Source organism: Lontra canadensis, unplaced genomic scaffold, assembly GCF_010015895.1.
Source record: "Lontra canadensis isolate GAN:19392208 unplaced genomic scaffold, GSC_riverotter_1.0 scaffold35, whole genome shotgun sequence".
NCBI classification, from domain to species: Eukaryota; Metazoa; Chordata; class Mammalia; order Carnivora; family Mustelidae; genus Lontra; species Lontra canadensis.
In genome coordinates, this window is record NW_022631029.1 from 5575310 (window position 1) to 5584833 (window position 9524).

The following is a 9524-nucleotide window of genomic DNA, read 5'->3' on the forward strand; positions in this document are numbered from 1 at the left end:
GGCACATTAATTGTGGCTATTATTGGCTAGGAGTGGAAACAAAGGCCCAGTCAGGTCGCTGTCCACCTGTCCTTGCTGGGGCCAGGGTCACGGTGTGTGCTATGGCTACTAAGGGAGGACCCCCACCTTGCGAATACGAATACGTGGGAGTTGCGCTCAGGTCCACACTGTGGGCTCACTTCACGGAGGAGGGAGCTGAGACCATGGGCCGAGTAGAAGCTGGGAGGCCTTGCGCATAAGGCACCCAAGGACCACCACTTCCCACACAAAGGCTCAGTAAGGAACTCAGGAGACAAGGTGTCCTGGAGAACCGTCCTTGGAAGCTTGAAGGTCTGGTGCAGCTCTGGGAGAGGAAGGACAGGTAGGCAAGGGGAGAGGGCAGCAGCCTGTCCTCTAGAAGTGACAGGAGAGAGCACAGGTGTGTGGGCACTGTGAAAGGAGCAAGAGCGCGTCTGTGCCCAGAAACCCCCCTCTCCTGCACGCCACACTTCAGACCCCTGCCCCTGGGGCAGGAACAAGGAAGCTCCTGCCTCCTGACCCACGGCAGCGCCCTCGTGGGCTGAATGGGAGGAAGCCCCCAGAGACAAATGATACCAAGGCGGGGGGTGATCTCCGGGAGGTCACCCAGAGCTTGAGAGTGACACAAACCGGCCACAAGATGAATGACCGCCTTCAGCTTCCAGCCGAGCATGGGCCTACAGGAGCAGCATTTCCAGTTACCCAGTTTGAACCTTAGTTTTCTCATCTTTAAAGTGGGAGCAATGATCTCCAAGGTTGCGGTGGAGATTTGATCATTTATCTTCTTAAAAGCTGAACGTGGTGTCTGGCCCAGTAAGGCAAGGTTGGTTCCAGTCTTCCTTTCTGTCCTGTCTGCCACCCACCAAAGCTGCTAGTGCACTACGATCACTGGGTATGGGATGGAATGAAAGAATGAGAGAAAAGAGATAGGGAGGGAGAGGGGGAGGGAGGGAAGAGGGACAAGCAGGGAAAGGGGGACAGTAGATACTAGGAATGCCAACTAATACGGATCCTCCCAAATTCCTCAGAGGGGATTTCCTGGGAGGTTCCAGGCTGAGCCAAGACCCCAAGGCCAGGGATCCCCCGCACCCACCCTCCACCCGACTGCACCCCAAGGGCCTATCAAAGGCCTGAAAACTTTGCTGAACTTTCCAGGGGCTGGAGGAGTTTCCTGTGAGAGCTAGGCTGCATCGCCCCTGACCGCAGGGACACTGCTTCTTCCCCTCCGTCACTGGCCCCAGGGGACGAGGGCCTGAGTGAGAGGTCCAGGAGGCTGTCTGGTCTGCTTTGCGGAAGTTTTCTACAACTGTGCGCTGTGTCTCCCTTTCTTCCTCTCCCCCTCACCCCTTCCTTTTCCTTTCCCTCCTTCCCTCTCCTCTGCCTCTCTCCCCACTCTCTCTAATCTATCAGACACCCTTCCCCCAAAGCAGAGAGCTATAGGCCCTGGAAGCCCCAGGCCCCCTGGGAAGGGTGGCCACAACGTATCTCTAGAAGGACAAGCAGAGGTCCTGTTCCCAATGCATCAGCAGAGGAGTCGGAGGCTCAGGCAGCCAGAGTTCAGGAAGGCTTTTCTCTCCCAGCACTAATGATCTGGAAGGCCTCTCCAGCTCAGCCAGTTCCCTGACAGTGGAGAGGAGGATCCCAGCAGCTGGCCACCTGCTCTCCTTCCCTGGGGCTCAGATGCAGCTGAGGGACTCCTGCCATCCATTCACTCCAGGGTCATTTCTCAAGCCCTGGGCTGGGCTGGCGACACACCAGCATCCCTTTGCTCCTACGGATACTCAGTGGACAGCGAGGTGGGGAGAGGCAGCTAATATCAACATCCGAGGGCAGACACATGACTGGAACCCTCACAAGATAATCTCAGGCATATGAAACAGGCTCACACTTTTATCTGAGCACAAATGCACGCTAATTGGCCGCGCTGAGCCAATGGTGCCCAGGAGTCCTCTGGAGACCGGCATGAGAAGCCAAGTCAGGAAATTGAGTGGCTGAAGTTTAAAGGCCCGCTGGCTGTTTGTGAGTGGTCGTCCTTATCGTTTTCATTCTGAAACTTTGAGGCATTTATGGGCTTAGATTTTGGATAGTGTAGGTAGGGGCCCCCCAACACAGGAGCTACCTCGGACTAGCGGCCTCCTTGTCTCTAACAATGCTGCCACTAGGGTTCCCACAGCGTGTCTCCCCAGGCTCACTCAGCATCTCCTTCCGCCTGGAGAGGTGTGACAGATCCTGGGGCTCACAACAAACAGAGTGACAATAGGCTAGAACGCTGGTCTTCTCAGTCACAACTTTGTGCTCTGCCCCTAAGAAGGGCTGAGGGTCTATTCCCTGGAAACAAATCTAGCCTACCCAGAAGAAGATTGGTGGGATCAAACCAAGGCTCACCTCCCCGAGTGGGAAGTCTCTACATATATTACTTGGAATTCTTCTAGAAAGATTTATCTTCCCTTCTTACTTTTCATTTACTCAGCCATTATGAATTCGTGTATGCTCATGTTATACTTTGGGTTATAATCCCATACCATGTTACTTTGTGGCTCAGACTGCTCCAACTTGGGCCATCCAGGAGCTCGGTCAGTTTGGTCCAGGAGTCCCATTGACGTGCCCCCATCTTTCTTTATTTTTTTTTATTTAAAGATTTTATTTATTTGACAGAAAATGCAAGTAGGCAGAGAGGCAGGCAGAGAGAGAGGAAGGGAAGCAGGCTCCCTGCTGAGCAGAGAGCCCAATGCGGGGCTTGATCCCAGGACCCTGAGATTATGACCTGAGCCGAAGGCAGAGGCTTTAACCGACTGAGCCACCGAGGTGCCCTGCCCCCATCTTTCTGATTTTTGAGCCCTTCCTTACCTTTCTGGCACTACAAGATGCTCCCGGCTCATCTTGTATTTCTTCCTGCTGTGTCCCCAAGGCGCCCTCACTCCTTTCCTAGAGAATGATATTTAGAAACTAAGTTGTAAGGACTGAGTATGCTTGTTGCTATCAGAACCTCTTGGCAGACAGGGCTGGGTTGGTGTGTATATGGGGAACATACGTAAGTCTGTCCACAGACTGATGCTGACTCTGTATCTACCCATCTGTGCGTACACGGAGCTCCCTGTGGCTGTCTCCAGTTCTAATCGGGCCCTCAGGATCCATCCTAGCCTTCCTTCCCGTGCACCTGCTGCTTCCCTCTGTTATGGTGCAGACAACTTGGCCCACCCCTGTCATCGTTGTATTTACTTGTTCAACCCCGGCACACCTGTGAAGCAATGTCAGGATGGCTCACCTTTGGGAGCACCTGGGGGCTCAGTCGGTTAACCGTCTGACCATCTGACCTTCGGCTCAGGTCTTGATCTCTGGGTCCTGGGATCAAACCCTGCACCAGGCTTCCTGCTCAGTGGGGAGTCTACTTCTCTCACTCTCACTGCTCGTTCTCTCTCTCTCTCTCTCAAATAAATAAAATCTTAAAAAAAAAAAAAAGTGGCAACCCCTCTGGGAAATGAATTTACTAATTAGAGTATGATATTTGCAGATCCTTTCATCTTTAGCCCAACCGTGTCCAGGCCAAACGCTATTTTCCAAAGTTAGTGGGATGGGCGCCTTGTCCCCCCAGCCACGTCAGTGTGGTTATGTCATGCATTTGTGCAAAGTTTGTGTCCCTCCTAAAGCAGAACTTCCTGGCCCTGGATGCACCCTTCAGTATACTTCACAGCGAGCAAGGTTATTTTAGAGTAAGTTTTCTCGGTAGAGGGCGCCAGAGGGACGTGGCGGGAGGAAGGGGCCCTGCCACGGTTTGCAGTGTGGGTCTGGGGAAGGGCGGGGTGGATGTGAGGACCGGCATCCAGGCTATACAGTGTGATAGCCTGGGTCTGGTGCTAATCCTTTCCTCAGCCCTCTAGCTCGGAACCTGGAGCCCTGCGCAGCCTGCCTGACCCATGCGCCTGTTGTGTGCTGGTGCCCAGACTCCCTCTCCAAACCTCTGTGTGGTCTGCGCACAGTGGCCTGTGGCCCCAAGGGTCATACGCTCACCTGCAGCCCAATGTACAAGCCTCCATGTGGCCCAGGCACTTGGAAGGCCTCCTGTCCCCGCCAGTGCCAAGGACACATGGCCCCTTCCAAGTGTGTCCTTCCTTGAGCTCTCCTTTGGCTCTGCAGCACCATATAGAGTGGCCTTACCCCCTCTAGTCCTGTAGTCTAGTTCACATTTCTTTATCAGCCTCTCTCCTACCCTAGGAACACTCCTGTTGGAAGAGAAGGTTGGCCTCAGTCCAAAGGAATGAGTCCTAATTTAATAAAGCAGTCCAATGATGGCTCCCTGGGACCAAAACCAGTGGGATGGTAAGTGCAGACTCGGGCTGGTGGTCTGTGCTTCTGGGCTGACGGCAGGAGCAGCCGGTCTGGGTAGCCTCCTACTCCCCAACCCCAGCCTTAAGCATTCACTAGGAGCTCAGCCGTGGGGGCACTAAGCAGGGCTCCCTCCTAGGTGCCTCTCCCTGGCTTTATATATGCTGGTGAGAGTGTGTCTGATGTTCCTGGACCAGGTGGGTTCCTCTGTGTCAGGCTGGTCTCAGGGACAGGCTAAGCACAGCCTCTAGCAATACAGGGCAGGACCCAAAAGGAAACCAGGCTCAGAGAGACCCCAGGGTCACAAATAAGCTTTCTCTCACTTGAGTCCAGTGCATTCTCTGTTCCCTGAACTGCCGTGGCACCCTTTGCTCAGAGATGCTCCAGCAGCATTTAGAAGCGTACATGCTCCCTCCCCAGCCCGAGATGGAAATACTGTCCGGGGCCACAGCAGGGGCAGCTCATGACCCCAACATAGCCATTGGCTCTCCAAAGACCCTGAAGAAAGGTCTAAGTCAGGGCATGGGGACCAGGGACCCGCCAAAAAGCACAACTTGGAGTCCTTAAAGAGACTGTAATCCCTCCCTCATCTGATGTCTTTGTGCTTTTAATCTATTATAAAATACTTTAGACATATATGAATACGGAAAGATTGAATAATCAGACGACTTGTAGCTTAAGAAATGGACTATCATCAATAGAGACAATGCCCCCACATGCCCCTCCTTAATTGCCTCAACCCTCCCTTATATTTGAGAGTCTTCTTACGCTTAACAGCAAGTGAGTGATTGTCTACAGGACATAGAGTACCGTTCTATGGTTCTGTTCTTTATATAGGTGGTATCACACTATATTATTCTCCAACAACCTGAATTCTTTGCTCAACGCTATGATTGGGAGATGGGTCCCTGTGGATAATAGGTAGTGCTCGGTCAAAGGCAGCAAGCCTTTTCCTGTAAAAAGCCAGGTAATATGTATTATAGGCTTTATGAAGCAAGAAGCAAAATTGAGGGTATTACATACTTACATAACAAGAAGGAAGCCAAATTGCCACAAAACTTTTATTGATGAAATTCAAAATATAATAATAATAATAATAGAATGGAAATTGTAGTCCAGGTCTAATAACAAGAAGACTGAAATTCTTTTTGATTAACATCAAAGTTAACATTTCCTATTGCAACTGTTCCTCTTTATAAACTATTGTTGGTTCTTGGTTGTACAAAAACAGGTGTTGGGCCAGAGGTGGCTGCAGGTGATGGCTTGCTGACCCCAACTCTAGTTCATTCATTTGTACTGCTCTATAAAATTTCACTAGATGGGGGCACCTAGGTGGCTCAGTCAGTTAAGCCTCTGCCTTCGGCTCAGGTAATGATCCTGGAGTCCTGGAATTGAGGCCCGAGTAGGGCTCCCTGCTCAGCAGGGAGTCTGCTTCTCCCTCTCCTTCTGCCTCTCCCTCCAGCCCGACTTGTCCTCTCTCTTTCTCTCTCAAATAAGTGGATAAAATCTTCGAAAAAGAATAAAATACATACATACATACATAAAAATTCCATTGGATGACTCTAAAAAATTCATCTATTTATTCACAGGGGAAAAAGGAGTTCCAATTGTTTTGATATTAAAATGATGCTTCTATAAATAATCTAGTTTATATCTGTGCACTACATGTGTAAGTGTTTTTCAGGGTAGTATACGTAGACATAGAGTTGCCAATAGTTGAATAGGGCATGTAGATCGTTAATACTGAACTGCTTTCCAAGGTGGGCCTTCTAATTTCTACGAAGACTGGCAGTGTATATGTATACCTGATGGGCTACGTGCTTACAAACACTTGGTATATCAATGTTTCCAGCTTTGCAAATCCGGCTGGCGTGTGATGCTTTGACTTTCATTTTCATTTCTGGATTACAGATGAGGTTGAATATTTTTTCAAATGTTCATTGATCTTTCATACTTTCTCTTCTGTAAATTGCCTATTCATACCTTTTGCCTGCTTTTTTATTGAGTTGTTTATATTTTTCCCATTGATTTGTGAAAGTTCTTCATATAGCGATTAACTCCTTTTTTGTTCAGGTGTGTTGAAAATGTCTTCTTCCATTTTGTGGCTTTTCCCCATTTTTAAGAGTGTCTTCTAAGGAAGAAAGTTTTGTTAGATGTATAGTACATTTTGTTAAATGTATAAATTGTGTGTCTTGTTTAAGTATGTACTTGAAAAGGTTTTGGAAATTTTGCTCTTCATATTAGGTTCTTAATCTACAGGAAATTAAGGCAGGGATTTGAATTTATTGGAAAAACAGGTTAATGGCTCCACCTTTTCCTAATAATCTTTAGGCCTATCTTTCTCTTATATCTCTAGGTAGGTTCACAGAACTTGTGAAGTTCTATGAAAAGTCCTGTAGGAGTTTTTATTGAAACTGCACTGAGCTTTTAGATTAATTTGAAAAATACTGACATTTTTATACAGATTCATCTGACCTATGCACATGATATAGTTCTTCTTTAGGGTGAGGGGTATTTGGGTCTTTTTAAAATGTCTTTTATAAAATTGTAGGATTTTTCCATAAATGTTTTAACATCTTTTGTTAGATTTATTCCTAGTTCCCTAGTTTTTATTGTTATTGCTTTTTAAAATGTCACTTAAAAATTTGTTTTGTTGTTTTCTAATGGTTTGTTGTTAGTGTATAGAAATGCATGTGATTTTGGTCTATGCATCCTATATGTAGAAACCTGTTGAACTCTTAATAATGCTCATCATTTATCTATAGATTCCTTAGGGATTTTTTTCCCTACCTATGTAAACAGTCATACTGTCTGTGAATAATTGCAGTTTTTCTTTCTCCCTTCCCAATCCCTGTAACCATTTTGTTAACAACTTATTGGGCTGCATTTCAGTTGTATTAAAACACTGAATAGAGGTTCCCATGTTAAATGATGGTGGTGTACTTGTCTCATTTCTGAATTTTTAAGGGTAAACGTCTATTGTTTCACTTTGTGGAATGATTTTGCTGTAGGGTTTTATTAGATACTCCATCAAACAAAGTAATTCCCTTCTAGTCCTAGTTTGCTAAGATTTTTTTTCTTTTTGTCTTACATGGATGTTGGATTTTGCCAAACACTGTTTTTTACTGGGTTTTTAAATTTGTTTTTATTTTTTAAGGATTTTATTTATTTGGGGCACCTGGGTGGCTCAGTGGGTTAAGCCTCTACCTTTGGCTCAGGTCATGATCTCAGGGTCCCGGGATCCAGCCCCCCACAACGGGTGCTTTGTTCAGTGGGGAGCCTGCTTCGCCCTCCCCACACCCCCTACCCCCGCATTGCCTGCCTCTATGCCTACTTGTGATCTCTCTCTCTCTCTCTCTCAAATAAATAAACAAAATCTTTTTTTTTAAGATTTTATTTATTTATTTGAGAGAGAGAGAGTGAGAGAGTACAAGCGGGGACAGTGGGCAGCAGAGGGAAAGGAGAAGCAGGCTCCCAGTTGAGCAGAGAGGCTAACCTGGGGCTCTATCCCAGGAATCCAGAATCATGACCTGAGCTGAAGGCAGATGCGTTTTTTTTTTTTAAAGATTTCATTTATTTATTTGACAGACTGAGATCACAAGTAAGCAGAAGATACAGGCTGAGAAAGAGAGAGGGGGAAGCAGGCTCCCTGCTGAGCAGAGAGCCTGATGCGGGGCTCGATCCCAGGACCCTAGAATCATGGCCTGAGCTGAAGGCAGAGGCTTTAACCCACTGAGCCACCCAGGTGCCCCTGAAGGCAGATGCTTAACTGACTGAGTCACCCAGGTGCCCCATTTGTGTTTTTTTATTTAATATATTTTGAAGCTTATATGTTAATATAGTGAGCTACAATAAAAAATTTCTGTTAAGACATTCTTGCGTTCCTACCATAAATTCAACTTGGTTGAGATACATTTTAAAATACATTGCTAGATTGCCTTTGCTGGGTTTTTTGTTATTCTGTGTGGGTTTTTTAAATATATATATTAAGTTCTTAGATGACATTGGCTTATAATTTGTCTTCTTGATGGTTTTTTTTAATCAAGGTTATAATGTGCTAATAAAATGAGTTATCAAGTATGACTTCTTTTTCTATACATGTAAAAATATTGTGTAAGGTTAAAATTATCTTTTCCTTGAATGTTTTATAGCACTCACCTAGAAAACAAAACTAGATCACAACTTAGATCCAGTTTTTGTAGTTTTCTTTAATAATTACAGATATTTTAAGATGTTAATTATAATGTTTCATAATTTCAACAAGCTATTCATTTCCTCTATTTCTCTTATTTTATTTATTTTAGGTAATATGTATTTATTTTATTTAAATTTATCATTGTAAATTTCTCCAAAGTAGAAGGATGAAACATACAATTGTCCCACATGTAACTGAAAAAGAATCAATACAGAAAATATATTTTTAAAATTCCAACAAACCAATATAAAAAGATAAACAACTCAGTTTTTAAAATGAGGAAAAGACATGGCCAAGTACTTCAGAAATGAGAATATCAAATTGTCAATCAACATTTTGAAAAAATACTCTTATTTCAACAATAATCAGGAAAACATAAATTTAAGTCATAGGGAAATATTTTTACATGGTCACTAGAAAATTTAAATTTTAAAATTATGACAATATCAAGTATTGATGAGTCATGGAGTAATTGAAATACTCATAAACTTTCCCAAACTGGGGTATCTACTGAGGTTTAACATATGCATATTGACCACACATTTCCATTCTTAGTTATACACCCAACAAAAAGGCATACAAAGGCACCAAAAAAAATGTGGCTAAATATATGGAAAGTTTCATTATTATAAGCAAAAACTGGAAACAACTCACACAGGCAACAACAGCAGTATGGATAAAAACGCTGTAGTTTTCATTCACTGGAATATACAGGGTTGAGAATCAATAAATTACTGCAGTGTGAAATAGCATGGGTGAAACTTATATACTATTGGGTAAAAGAAGCATTAAAACATAAACTGAGACACAGTAACATTTTTCACGAATTTACTTCAGCATACACCCATCGGAATCAGGCAGCTCCAGACCAAAAGTAGCAGCTAGGTGTGCTCCACCCACAGGAGTTAGGGAACATTTTTTTCTAAAGAAGACTCAGAAGCCAAGCAAGGAAATTATTTCATTGGCTATAGCTTACACAGTAGCCTTA